Source organism: Wolffia australiana, chromosome 2, assembly GCF_029677425.1.
Source record: "Wolffia australiana isolate 7733 chromosome 2, ASM2967742v1".
Taxonomy (NCBI): domain Eukaryota; kingdom Viridiplantae; phylum Streptophyta; class Magnoliopsida; order Alismatales; family Araceae; genus Wolffia; species Wolffia australiana.
The window spans coordinates 7,841,741-7,857,330 of record NC_135836.1 but is presented as its reverse complement, the minus strand read 5'-3'; positions in this window follow the sequence as shown (position 1 = coordinate 7,857,330).

Sequence of the window (15,590 nt, the reverse complement as noted above, 5' to 3'; positions counted from 1 at the left end):
AACTCTTTGGTGTCGAGTGTTCTTTGTCTAGTGTTCCACGAGGATTCTTCCACTGTTGTCAGATTTGATTTGAATATCTTTTTCTTTCCACAAAATTCTTCTTTTTGTGAGATTTCCCGCGAACGTGAATTCGAGTATTGGATTTGGTGCTTCGGCATTGTCGCAGTGGTTGAAGACAGTACTCTAACCCTCAACGAGGAACGGGGCTGCACCACCATTATTTCATCAGTTTTAGGTTTTCGAATTCGATCGTGTGAATTTTGCGGTCTGTTTTATCCCTCTACCCAAACCCTTGCTGCATTTTCCACCATCATTGTCATACCTGTCTCCCTAGTCATCTCTCCCCTAGTCGTCCTGCATCAATATGAATCTCTCATGGTATTATACCAAACATTGAATGAGTTTTATTCATGTCACAGTTATATGTGGTATGTTGAATTGAGATATATGTATTTTGTATGGATGGACATGTATTGACCAAGACGTATGGGTCTCTTACCATTGGATTCAGACATGTCTTAGCTCAGAGATAAAAAACAACACAAGTGGGTGATTAAGTTTTTAAGATGAGATCATCCACCCGCTTTATAATATGAGATTCATTTGAGAAAAAAGATCCATAAAATTCCTAGCTACGGTAGAAGGGCTTTATTTTGGAAGGCATTCTTAAATGACACATGTTAGACTGGATACTTAACGTATTAATTGAATTAAATAGATCCTTGATTAATAACTCAATGTATAGACTTATTTAATTAATCAGGTTAACAAATAATTTTATTAGGGCTACACACATACACTTGGGGGCTCAAACACATAATATTAAATCACATGCGGAGATTCACTTTATTCGAAAGGACTATTTTATAAAGTTCTTAAATGGATACAAATCATAGGAGACACTCATTTTTTGTGCCAATGCTAACCAAACCTAATATCTCCCCCTTTTTATTTCTCTAACTCTCCACTCATTCCACTGGAACATTTTGATGGTGAGAAGATGAACTAGATCTTTAAGAAGAGTTGACCAAGAAGAGAAGATCTATGAACCCTTGATCTCGTGGATACATCTAGAGGCCAGCAAGAGACCAACCTAAAGAGATCTTTCCGAGGATAAAGCTAAGGGTGGAAAAAGTTCCTTACGAGGTGCTCCAATTATCTATAATTTTTTAGATAAATTAAAAATTACTTTCTATATTGTACTACATGAAAAGTGTTTTGCAAGTTCTTTATCCCTTTATGCTCTATAAGATATTGAGTATTATTCAAACTCTCCCACGGAACCTTAACCGCCATTGGTTACTGTATTTATATAATCCTTCTTTCGTGTGAGACTGTTGAATGACATAGGGTATACTTTATCCTCAAACCTAACGATTCATTTGATTATTACTGTTGCGTAATGAGATCATTGGAGAAGGTGGCATTGGCTTCCTTAAATTAATCCCCTCTTATACTGAGGTTGGATAATCCTATCTTGACCACTCAATCATCTCCTTGGGCTTCTTATTATATCTGAGCTATGAGTTATTCCAATCACATGGTCATGGATCGTAAGCCGTAATCAAAACATAGTTGTCCATCCATGAGGTGTTTCTGGTGTCTCACATCAATGAATCACTTATATAATCATGACTTGAATCAACCTGATTTGTATATAGGTATAATAACATTCAGGGATTCTTTGGATCGATTCAGTGAACTCTTTTTCGAAAGAGCACTGTTTATCTTTTGGAACCTTCAATAACACAATCAGATGTGTGGATCATCTCATATGGAACATTATGCTTAATAGAGTTTCTCTTTTGGTTTCTCCTTGGGAAACATTTAAGAGTATTCACTTGCATATATTTGGAGCAAGCTCATTTTACATCAAAGAACCCTCACTAGAGTTTCCTTATTACTAGAATGAGTTATGCATCGAGGGCTAACCATGGATAAATGTATGATCATGATTGGTCAACAGCTCACCTCTGAGTGCAGTAAACTTTTGATTTCCCCACATGGAAAATTACAGAGCACTTGTTCTTATATGTTAGACTCACAACAAAATATTTGTTCTTATCCCGGGTTAATTGGTTCTCTGTTTCCCAAATATAATTATAAGTCACCACTAAAGTGTTTCGATTAAACATACTTCTTGACTTCTATCTTTAACAATCTAAGGCATTGCCCTACCTTCATATCACCATATACCTCATATGATTTGGAAATGGTAAACTTCTTCTCATCTTGTAGGACAACTTGTAAGTACTTAAGAGTCGTGAGGATGATCAAGCAATGGCTGAACAAACCCCTTGCCTAGTACATGATGACACCAAACTGAATATAAAGTAATTATGTATAATAAAATTATGGGATGTGGATTAGAGCATATGACACATTAAAATATCAAATTATGGAAAAATAGAATAAAAGGGAAATAAAATTGTTTTATGTTTTGAATAAAATGAGAGATATAAAGAGAGGGAGAGAGGGAGTTCAAGAGCAAGGGGATACCAAAAGAGAGAGGGAGTCTAAGAGTGAGGGAGCCCAAAAAGAGTGAGGGAGTCCAATATAGAGAGAGATAGACCGAGAGAGGGAGTTCCACCAAGAGAGAGAGACTGAGAGAGACGAAGACAGAGAGAGGGAGCCCCAGAGAGAGACTGAGAGAGGGAGACCAAGAGAGGGAAGGAGTCTGAGAGAAAAACGGAGAATGAGAGAAAAAGGGAGCTTGAGAGATGGACACCGAGAGAGAGGGAGTCTGAGAGAAAAGGGGTGACTGACAAAGAGAGGCAGTTTGAGAAAGAGAGATTGTCCAAGAGATAAAGGGAGTCTAAAAGAGAGAGGGAGTCCAAGAGAGAGAAGGAGACCAAGAACAAATAGACGATTAAGGTTATATTTAACCATTTAATAGAAAGTTTTTTCCACTCCTTCACAGCATCATGCTATACTTTCTCTCAATCATGCACTTGAGGTAAAATATTTATCACAAATTACAAGAAATATTTTTCAACCATTGCTAAGATTATGACCCGTGGTCGCCGTGATTTCAACTGGCCGCGCTCCCGCGCTGCATGCGGCTGCCTTGACCGCCGCCAGCCACACCCCCGCACAGCCTAGAGGCTGGTGCATCACGGTTGCCCTGAGACCACCGTCCCCCCCCCCCTCTCCCGGCTGCTGTCCTGACGTCGCCGACCCGCGACTACCGCCTTGAGGCCCGTGCCCCATGACTGCCGCCCTGAGACAGTTGCCCTGCGGCTGCCATGACTGCCACCGACCGTGCTCTCGCATCGCGTACGGTCACCGTGACCACCGTCGATTGCGCCCTACGCCGCTCGTGGCTGCCATTTCCACTGGCGTTTGCACTTTCATGCCATCCGCAGCCCCCGTTACCGCTGCTATGTACAACACCGACCGCATTCCCGCACCACCCGTGGTCACGCTAACTCCCACTAGCTGCGCTCCTGTGCTGCCCGTGGCTCCCGTGACCGCCGCCGGTCGCATCCCCTCGCTGGCCACTAGCCGCACTCCCACATCGCCTGTGGCCGCTCATGCCAGACTATTGCTGTTCGCTGCTGGTTCCTGTCATGGTCCACCATCGTCACCTCTTAGCCACGTCACTGTCACCCTGCCATCACCTGCCCACACTGCTACTTGTGGCGCTGTCCCCCTCCTGCGCCGCCGCTCGTGACGCCGCCACCGCCGCTCGCGCCTCTGCTCACAAAGCTGTTGCCGTCGCTTGTGCCATCACTGCCAGTTGCGCTTCCACCCGCGTCGCCTATTCACAGCCTGCCTGTGTTGCTGCTGAGCCACCGCCGTCGCCACACCCACGCCCCTGCCTTATCTCCTCTACTCTTACGCCACGATTCTTGAGCCACATCAATGCAGCCAGTCAAGCGACACCATGCCCGTCTGCAGCACAGCTCCACTGATTCCGCCCACCGGTTCCTACATCAATAAGTGCTACCGCTCTAGGATGATGTGACTACAGAGGTACTTCGCTCCTTTTGCCTATTAGTTAATCTATCTTTTGTCGTATGCTTTATGTCTGAACTCCACAACGGCTCGGGTTAGTTTAGGTGAGAGGTTACTTTTGAGAAAACTATAAATTGAGTGTCTTTCTAGTTACGGGTTGAGCCTGTTTGTTATGTGTGAGCGCCGACAGAAATATTCCATTCAGCATTGTAGTCACCGTCGTCGCTCCAACGAGGGTCAGAAGGTCACCGTCACCATCACCGTTCGCCTGTCTGGGAGCCCATAACTCGATGAATCCCCACGAGTCGGGGCCTGCACGTACATCTGCTTAGGAGTCTTCGCATCATGTAGTTGCATCTCCATAGATCCATACCCGACAGACGATGTCTTCAACGACGTCCGCTATCACCCCAGATTTGAGCATCGCCTCGATACCCGATTGAACGAGGTCCGGCATCAAACCGTCATCTGAGCATCTTCACGGTACTCTCGGAACGACGTCATCGACGTCATCTTGCATCAGAGGAAGTTTGAGAGAGAAAGGTTGTCCAAGAGACAGAGGGAGTCTAAGAGAGAGAGGGAGTCCAAGAGAGAGAGGGAGACCAAGAAAAAAGAGATGATTAAGGGTTATATTTAACCATTTAATGGAAATTTTTTTCCACTCTTTCCCAACATAATCATGCTATACTTTCTCTCAATCATCCACTTGAGCCAAAATATTTATCACGACTTACAAGAAATATTTTCTAAACATCGCTAAGATTATGATCGTTAAATATGAATCTAAAATCAGTTCAAATTTCTATTAAAATAAAATATATGTACCATATTTCTATAAATTAATGTGATTTATAGTAAAAATATAGGAAGCAAAGAGATTTCATAATGTATTAATATATCACAAACACAAGATATTCACATCACCTTCATACATGATTCCCATCAATTAAGGGTTGCTCAACACTAATGAGTAGAACTAGGCTACTCTCGGAGCAGTAAAGTCTTCTGTTGGAAGTCTTATTGGACATTTTAATAACCAAGCTTTGAACAAGTGTTGATCATCTCATATTTAACCTTAGGTTGGGGGGAATTTCTGTGATGGTTCCTCTTGGAAGAACCACTAGAGAATATTTACATGCATAGGTTTGAGGCAGTCTCATTTGGTATCCAAGAACCCCCAACGGTATCATTATTTCTATGGATAAATAAATGATAATGATTGGTGACAGTCCAAATTTACGGGTTTTATGTGGTTGTTTTTATTCAGACTTAACCAACAATTTTTGTGAAAATTTCTACTTGAATACAATAATTAATATAAGGCAAGTAAGGCGTGGATCCACACAGAGGCAGAAATTTGATTTCTAATTTTTTTCTCAAGCTTGTAACGTGGAAAAAGAGTTAAAAACTAAAAAATACAATTTTTGGGATTTTTCTACACCTTTAATTAATTTATATAATTTCCTGTGATTTAAATTGAATCAGAAACACAGAATAAAATACTAAAAATATTTCACACTAATTTTTCTAATGTTTCTTAACAATAGAAATAAAAAATAAAGTCTCTTAGACTCTTTTGGAATTAAATTTACATAAAAAACAACTAGAAATATTAAAAATGAGAGTTAAAAATTTCCAAAAATATTTATTTTCAATTTCTGTTGTTAAGAAAAGTTAGGAAAATTAGTGTAAAATATTTTTTGTATTTTTTTTAATATTTCTGCTTCAATTTTAATCATAGGAAATTATATAAACTAAAATCCCATAAATTGTATTTTTTAGAATTCTTTCAGACGTTACAATCATTGTAAATTGAGTATATGAATTTTGGGGATTTTTCCTAATTTTTTTGAAATTTTCAAATAATGTTTCCTAATTTTTTATGATTTTTACTTTTTTTAATAATACTAAAAGCAAAAAATAGAGAATTTATGTGCTCTAGTGGATCCCCGGTAGAAGCAATAGTGGAGCGGCGTCGGCGATGGCGGCGGTGGCAGAGTTGTGGCGGCGGTGGTGGCGGAGATGTGGCAGTGGACCAGATGGGCTGACGGGCCTGGTGTGGCCCATATGGGACTAGCCTTAGTTGGTTAGCACTCAAAGGTTCAGCCCAATCTGGCTAAGTCAGGACTTAGCCAAATGGTCAGGAATTTTTTTTTAAATTTGCCAAATCACGGTGCTGGTTACGTCCAACCCTGTGGCTGTGCCTGTAGACCGATCCATCTGTGCCCTGGATGCTACCCAAGGGGTTTTTGTTGATAAGATATAATGTTCTTCATTTTTTTTGGGCGTGGAGCAAGCGTAATGTCCCAATTACACACGGACCCTACTCGCCCACGCCCATGTTGCAAGAAGGGAAAAGTACATAGGTGTTACCTAGTGAAGGCTGAGAGATGGTCACTCATGTGTGCAGGAGTTGGGGGAGCCCGCATCGTGATGCAAATGTTTGGAGCCCTCATCGTGATGCACTATGGTCAGCACTTGGCTGAGTTGGCTAAGTCCTGCACAAGTGCCGCACGACACTACTTGGTAGCGCACGACGACTGGCGACAAGAGGGGAAAATGATTATTTTCAAAGGATAAAATGATTTTTAATGGAATTATTTGGGATTTGAAATGGAAAAAATAGAGGATCTAGAGAGAGACAGGAATGGATTTTATAGAGATAAATACACAGGTTTAGAGAGAGAAAAGGTTGAAATGAGAAGATAGAGAAAGAAAATGGAGGGGGTAGAGAGAGTTTGAGATGGATTTTGAAGGTTTAGATGAAGATGATTTTTTCTGAAATTATGATGGATTGAACTAGTGATATGGATGAAGTTCTTGAGAGAGAAATAACTTATTATAGGGAGAGAAAAAGTCAAAATGAGGAGATATTGAGAGAGTAAATGAAGAAAGGGGAAAAGATAGTCGGAGATGGAATTTGAAGGTGTAAATGAAGACAATTTTTTACAAAACTATGATGGAATGAATTAGGGATATGGATAAAGTTGTAGAGAAAAAGGTCAAAATGAGCAGATAGATAGAGAAAATGAAGAGATTGTAGAAGGAGTTTGAGAGAGTATTTTAAGGAGCAAATGAAGAAGATTTTTTATGAAAATTTTAGGAGAGTAACAAGGGATATGGATGAAGGTCTATAGAGAGAAAGCACCAATTCTATAGAGAGAAATTGGGGAACTTGAGTGTTTAGAGTGAGAAAATGATGGATTTTAAGGGTAAATTGATGGATACTAATGGGAAAAATGTAAATCTTGGTTCCTAAAATCTCAATGCAAGTTTACTTAGCCCTCAATGCTTTCTCTCAAGTTTGGATTCTTATATTTCTTCAGGAACAGGCATTTATCAATGCAAACAAGAGATGGAATTAACATAAAATTTGAATAAACTTACATTAAGCAGGTTGAACAACCTGGATTTCGGAAAAGCAGGTTGTCCTGCTGGCCAGCCACTTGCTAGAGCACGTCCAGAATGAGGGGAAATGAGGGTGAAAAAGTGTATTGATACATTGAGATAATTACTAGAATATCCGTTTGGTTTTTTTTCTATTCTCTTCTCTTGTCATTTTGCCTCTTTTTCTCCATTGGTTTAGAGGTTTCCCTTGTAATCTCTAGCTTATTTCTTTGTAAGGCTTTTGAGAGCCCAATGGGCGTGCTAGGTTGTGGCGCATATCCCTCAGACCTCTTTTTTGAAGGCCCACAACACCTTTTGCTCCTTTCAAGCCCCTGTAGAGAACCACTTAACTCTAAAAAATTGACCAACTCTTTAAGAATTTCCATCTTCTCATTCCATTAAATTTCTGCACATGTGAAACTATAGAATACTCATCAGTACTGCTATTGATTGATTTCAAAAAAGTCAAGGAGTTTAGTAAAAAATAACTATAATGTGCAAAAAATAGAATTTAGATAATTCAAGTGTTAACATGATAAATTCGAAACTTATAATAACAGAAACATCTAAAATGAATGGAAATATACAATCATTTATCATGGTATCGATTGGTGACCTATGACAGCCATTAGTGTCTAACTTCTGTGCATGGCAAAATGGTGGAGTATATGTTCTTCCATACTGAAATCACAACAGAATATTTGTTCCCATCTCTTGAAACTTGGTTTGCTACTTCCGAGATCTATAATTTCATGTCACACTATAGTGATTTAATACAATACTTTTCTGTATTTATATCTTATACATTCTAAGGGATGGCCCTACATTCATATGACTACACTTACTGGATATGATTTGGAAAGGGAAGTTTATTTTCTCCTGTAGGACAACCCTCTAAGTATTGAGGAAATCATGCCATGGCTGAACAAACCCATTGTCTAGTGAAGCCATCTGCACAAAGATCATCCCACATATGTGAGGTCCTTAGGACCTGACGAGTACTATCCACGTTTAGTAATGTGATCCACATGAAGCTTCTGACATCGCACTCACCACATAAGGACTTCCAAAGGCTCAATGCAGAAGGTGAAGCCAAAATAGCAAAGGCATCCAACTCAACCATAAAGAGAGCATCCTATTTGCATTTTATCATTTTTTTATATATTTATCCTAACATTATGATAAAACATTGAATATACTAAAGGGCCCACTCATTTTTGAGAATCCGAATAACAAAAATGCATGATGTCCCGCACAAATTTATCCTAGAGTTGGAATCAAAGCAATTAGTCGGCATGTTTAGTATGGGTACATGCTTTTATTGGAATAGTTAACATGTTTGGAAGTGTTATGTTATCAGGATATTATTTTGACTATGAAAACACTTTTCAATGCAGTGGAATACGAATGATGAATTTGCAACTGATCTATGGAGAAAAGAGTAATCAATTGATGGGGAGCTTTTTCCGTCCTTGATCTGCTCTCCTTGGGAGAGCGTTGCCAAGACATATCCACACGATCAACAGAATCTTGTATATCCTCGTTTTCTTCTTCTCCAACTCTTGTTGAATATCTAGTTGATTTTCTCACTTTTAAGCCTAAATTTGATTAATCAAACTTGATTAATTGTGTCTTTGGAATTACGCTCATGAAATAGAATTTATAATGTTTCCCTTTATCTGAATTTTCCAAGAATAGGATGAGAAAGGGATCTCACCACAAGGAGGCATTTTTAATAAAAAAATTTTATGTTCTTCTTCTTAATTTAGTTTAACAAAAAACCAATATGTACTTAGTGCTTTCTCCTTATGACTAATATGGCTGTCTATTAACTAAAATGTATTTATATTCTTTGTATTTGGAGTTAAATTTTCTGTCAGAGATATTCAGAAATTAAATTACTTCCATATAGTTTTAATAAAACCAAAACCACATGCTGAAGCAACAAGTACTAAATCAAGGATTCTTTTTATGTATTTAATTGATAATTAGTAAGCAAAACACTTGAATTCAAAATTGGACTTCAAGATGGATGAATTCACGTGTGAAATTTTAGGGTTAGGTAGAATGGATATGGAGCCAAATTTTTCAACAATACATTTCCAAATATAGAGAGAGAGAATGTGGAGGTGATGACCTAGAGAGACAAAATCAAAAAAATTGAGGGAAATTGAGTTTCAGGTTGAATTTGAGGATGAACTTAAGATCTTAGATGTGATATGAGACGAGAAACATGTTAGGAATGAGAATTACACTAAAATCTTGTGTCAGAATCAAAATTTAATGCTCTTCATCATTTAAATAACCTCCAAGGGCATGTATATCTTGCCCATGCCTTGGCATTTTGAAAACATCCAAGAAAGTGTTCGAAGGGTGAAGAAGAAATTTACAAGTTCAAACTCTCTCATGTAACCTTTAGACTAATTAGTTATCGTTTATGTACAATCTTTCATCTATGAAAGATTTCTGAATGACAAAGGGAATGCATTTTCCAATATCCCTTCTCTATCATCTAATTATATTAAAAGAGTAAACTTTATTAAATAAAATATGTATTTTTTGTTCCACCTGGTATTTATTATCTTTCTTTTGTCTTCGTTAGTTTTTTGTCCTAAAATTTTATTAAAAGCCCCAAAACATATAACAGTATGCCCAAAATGTGCAAAAACCATTTTTTTCATTGCTAGTCACTGGATAATACGCACTATTTATGGATAAAACCCTTACTTAATATGTGCTTAGTAAGAACATTATTATTAATTTTGTTTGCTTAATCAGAAATTTCAAAATACATCTGAACCCTACTTTATGGTGTGTTATGGTCAGAACAAAACTTGAACTATGTCTTGAGCATCTCAGCATGCAAAGCATCAGGGTGCAGTACACCCTCATCCCCGAAGGGCCACACTAATGGTGAATAGCATTGACATGAAAGCATAGAGTGTGAGTATTATCAACATAGAGAATCAGATGCACAAAAAGGCATGATCAGAAAACCTTGAAGATGGTGGCCGTAGCGTTTGTCATCCCTTTTTAGAAGGCAAATTTACAGAAAATATATCACTCTATCCATGCCTTTTTGTGCAGCTCCACAACATCTGCACTCATAGATTCTACATTTAAGTTATTTTGAGATGTGGAGTTGTTGGCCCACGCATATTTTGTGTATATTTTGGCTCAGCCCATGCCCACCACATCCTATGGAAAACTAGTCATACTATACCTGAAAAACCCCTTTGCTCGGTGATTGAGCGCACAAAAATGACCAATTAGAGGCAAGATTGAGACGATCACATTGACATGGTGATTATGTTGATAAATATATTTTCTTGTCATATGCGAGGAGCTCTTAAGTAAACATGAGTTTAAGAGAGAGTAGTGCATGCATAATTCTGGTAAATTATTGAATACAATGGGTTGGTGGATCAACTCATCCTTATTCCTAACTAATATCATGTGGTCTAGAGGAGCCAAGAGGTCAACCTGAACACACTATCATGCATAAACTACGTCTTTGTCAATGCTTATAAATGTTCCTAGGACAGTTGGTAAGGAATCATGAGCATTGGGGATGAAGAGGTGTGGATAAATGCCTGGGATTCCAGTCCAAACTAAGACATAATGTACCTGATGATGATGTGAACTTCCCAATGTCTCTATTATCCAATAGTAAGTGTACATAGCAGAAAAACTGATTGTCCATGCAGTGCAGCTCCAGGCCTTCCTAAAATACTCATTCAGCTGAAATCTGAGAAAAACACTAGGGTGGTTGCAAGTACCTATGCCCACAAGTATTGTAAAGTTTCAGGGTACTATATACGGCTTAGTTAGATCATTGATGAAAATATATTTGTTGGAAAACTTCATCAACTTTAGAAAATGAGACAAGTTGCAAACCACCAGATTCTAGATATCCATGCGTCGTAAGCAGGTGGCACTATCATTTTCTGTACTCATGCACTGTAGTATCTGACAGTCTTGCTACTCAAGTGATCCAAGATTTCATGTGGTTATTATTTAACGGCCTAGTTTACCAACAGTTTGGTGCTCGGCTCTGGTGGTCAACAACAGCAAGGATAATAGTTCATGCGGTGGCGAGGACATACATGTAAGTGTAGACAAGAAGCGGGCGGCTTTTCTGTTAAATGAACCAGCACATCATCCTAGCTATCCATAATTTTCCCTCCACAAGGTAGGTTAAGCCTGTTCCTGGAAAGTTAATTCAAACCTCCAAAAATATAGCATGAGTTTTTCACTAGAATTTCCTTGATGAAGCCATATCTTTTAAGGTCCCTATATCATTCCACTGCTATACTAATGAATCATATTATTGTCAAAATGATGTAATAGCCTTCCTGTAAGGAAGAGTGTTAGATAGGAAATAATTACCTGAATAAAACATTTCTCTATTTTATCCCATAATTCAAATCTTACACCTTAATTTGTAAACCATTCTCCAGCTCTATCATGTGTGATACGCGAAAACACCATCATTATCATAATATTGATGAATACTCATACTACTTGGCTCAAGTCAGGTGTATCAGTTGGTTATTTTAAATAAACAGAAGGAACTTATGTATCAAAACCATAATTATGCAAATAAAATATCTAGAAGCATTGTCGCCTTTTCCCTCAATGGTGAATGATATGGGTACTAGCCTTAATATGTATGTGATCAGAATGTTTCTTATTTGAATTATTTTATTTTCATGATTTTAAGGCTGTGCTTTCTCACCATAACCCCCCCTCCCCTACGCCCATTACAGTTTTTTTTACTTTAAAAAATAATTTACGTTATGGAACAAAAATTTAGTTTCTTTCACCTTGTATTGACCACAACAATGGGAAAACATAATTATAGAATAAAGCAATACCTCTGAATTCCACATTTGAATTGTTTCTACTGTAAAATATAAAAAGAATAGTTTTAATTTTAATAATAATCAATTTCACTAACTCAATGACACCAGCTCTAGGGTATTAAAGCAACATAATGATCCCAAAATTTTGGTTAGTTACATCATTCGAGGCTTCTTGTTTATAAACTCTGTATCTAATTTTCTTTAAAATCATAGAAAAAATCCGGGGTCAAATTCTTCAGGAGAAAGTACTAAATAAAGAAATTGAACTTAACTATTTATTTTTAAAGATTCTGATATTTTTCTTGGGAATTAAATTTAATTGATGAAAGAAAACGAAAGAGGGTGTATTGAAAATATTTTGATGAAGCTAAAAAATATTAATTATATGTTTCATAATGTATTAAATTTTAATAAAATAATTCAGTGATGCTTTAATGATTTTTTTAGCTTTAAATAAAATTTGTCTAATTAAATTATGTTAGCACTGGATAAGTGTCATTATAATCAAAGTAGAAGTGTGCATTTTTATCTATTTACGGATGGATAGTGGAAGTGAAGACATACCTACGCCCCTTATTTTATCATGAAACTCCTTTTTGATCCTTAGATATTGTGTTATATAGAATTAATTCTTTGTTTTGTTTCCAGATATGGATCACCATCATGGTGGGGAATAGTAAAAAAACCATAAAATCAACCAAATCAAAATCTTAAAGTAGGTCACTCAAAACAAAAACTTGAAAACATTTAAAATATTAAACTTCCATAAAATACTGAAATATTGACAAAAAGTACAATTCTTTCCCTAAAATGTAAGATAATATGTGAAACTTAGATAACATGCTTACATGGTTGTTTCAGTAAACATAAAACTATAAATACTGGAAATTATGATTCAATGTAAAGGTTTATTTTATAGGAGCAAAAAATAACTCAATTGAATTTTATAAATGAACTTGAAATGCAGGGTTAATCGAATCAATTGTAAATCATGTAATCTGCTGATGTTTGATTCGTAAAATAGTCATTCTACTGCCTGCAGATGTTTGTAATCATGGACAGATCTGCCTTGGAAAAAATTCAGTTTAAAACACAAATATAATTTATATGACAGCTGGCACGACATCAAAATGTCCTTATTTGCATGTTATCATGGTTTAAAGATGAAGAGTAGGAGATTTAATGTGATTTTATGCCTTTTCGCGTATTTCTGCAGAATTTTATGATATTCTTTTCATTAATACATTTTTTAAGTTTATTTATTTTATGACTACTTAAGGCTTTAATTAAATCTTTGCTATTTTTCCCCTATTTTGCTTGAAATTTCCACAAATGATTGAGAAAGTAATTTTTGAGGAAAAATATGCGTTTTTTAAAATAATTTTTTAAATCATTTCACGCGATGTCATTTTGACCTCACAATTCAAGAGGTCAAAATGATCAATTATGAGCCATCCATCAGTGTTCTTTAAACCTTTCAGGGATGTGGATAGCAGGAGACACTGCAGATTTAATGCAAAAAGTATGGTGGGATAAGTGACCTAATGAAAATAGTAACACCTTGTGTGTGCAAAAAATCTAGCTATAGCATAAAAATATTAACTTGTTAGGATTCGGTTTTGATGCTCCTTAGACAAAGACTGTAACACGTGGAGGCTGCCTAGCCATTGAAAATATATGTTATTTTGGTTATGTAATGGTTTTAAATTCCCAAATTTATTGCATAGGAACACATGAATGGATGGTTTTCACCGATCTGACTAAGGTGGGAATTTTCGGACCATTTGGGGGCACTACTTTTGGGGACTCAATATCGTGGAAGCCAGGATAAGCTGGTAACAACTGGATGATAGAGAAATGAAAGCAGTTGGATGGTTAGGACTTTTTCATTTTAATTCTTGATTTCTGCACGTCCAGCTGTTGGATTAACCTGAAACTTGGAGGGTAAATTCCTCTTTTTCCTGATCTTTCTATCATAATGTGGCCCAATAAAAAGAAGATGGGATGAGAGGGTAAAAAATTCAAAATTGACCCAAACTTAGTTACCCAGGAAGTACAAAACAAGGTTTTTTGAAGCAATTTTTCTCTCCATTTTTGGGGTTAATTTGGTGAGTTTCTTGCTCCCTTCTTGATCGTCTTTTTGTTTATTGCAACAAATGCAATTATGGATTAAACATTGAGTATGTATAGATATTACTTAGGGAAAGCATCAACTTAGTCAAAGAGGGCATATTGAAATTCCAAAATATTAGTGAAGAATTTTATCATCTCTAGGATCAAATATAAGCCCAATATATTGTTATTTACTTCTGAATGGATGTTTCTGTTGAGTTCACTTCCGGATCTTTGCCTCTTCGAGTGAGGACTTCTATCATTCTTTCTGTTATCTTAGGCATTGATCCTCTCTGGTGTTCTCAATCTATAGGATAAATTTCAGCAGATGAGAATCCATTATTCATTCTACATAGTTTGTTTTTTCTTTGTTTTTTTGATTTTTATGCTTCTTTTATATTTGCTAAAACCAAAAATTATGTTTCAATTTTACATCCTTTATCCATGCTGATTATTTTTCATCGCAGAATACTGAACTCTAGTGATATAGTTATTTTTCATTAAAGCACATCAATTTTAGGCTTATCAATATGGTAGTATTTGTCTTGGTGAACACCGCAAGAGACTGACAGGATATTATTGGGATTCACAGTGCGACACGGAAGGGAGATTACTAAAGAAAAGACAGAAAACAGGGTTGTCTTACTCGGGCAAAGAAAAAGGCAGAAAACGGGGGTGCCTCACTCAGGATTTTGCATCCCTTTTTGCTCAGTATAGTTTTGATACAAAATCTTACACCTAAAATGTATTCTTTGCTATATGATAAATATTTCATGTGAATGAGTAGGCTTATCTACCAGTATAGTTAGTCCATTAATTACCAAGTAACTCTTTACTGATTAACCTTCAGAATAAACTATATGCTAATGCATCATTGACTAAAGCCATAACATGATTTAATCAACCATTTCATGGAACCATTTTGCCATGAAGTATGTTTTACATTTAATCCCTCATATATATAATGCAGAATGACTCAAGAAATCCTCAATAAGGAAATCCAATATGAAGATTCTATTTGATGGAGGACCACCTCGTCCGGCAAGCCCCACCTCGTTCTCAGCCGCTACGTAAAGCCCGAGCCGACGTGAAGAATCCAAACCTCTATTACCAGGTTTAAAATTGCATCCGTGACGCATTGTTTTATCTCGTATTTGTGCAGTTTTACAGTTTTGGAGGTCCTTCATGGTTTTACGAAGGTTTCTCTTCGCGTTGCCAGTTTTATTTCGTCACCCATAGACTGTGGGAAGGCCCCCTCCTGCGTGTGTA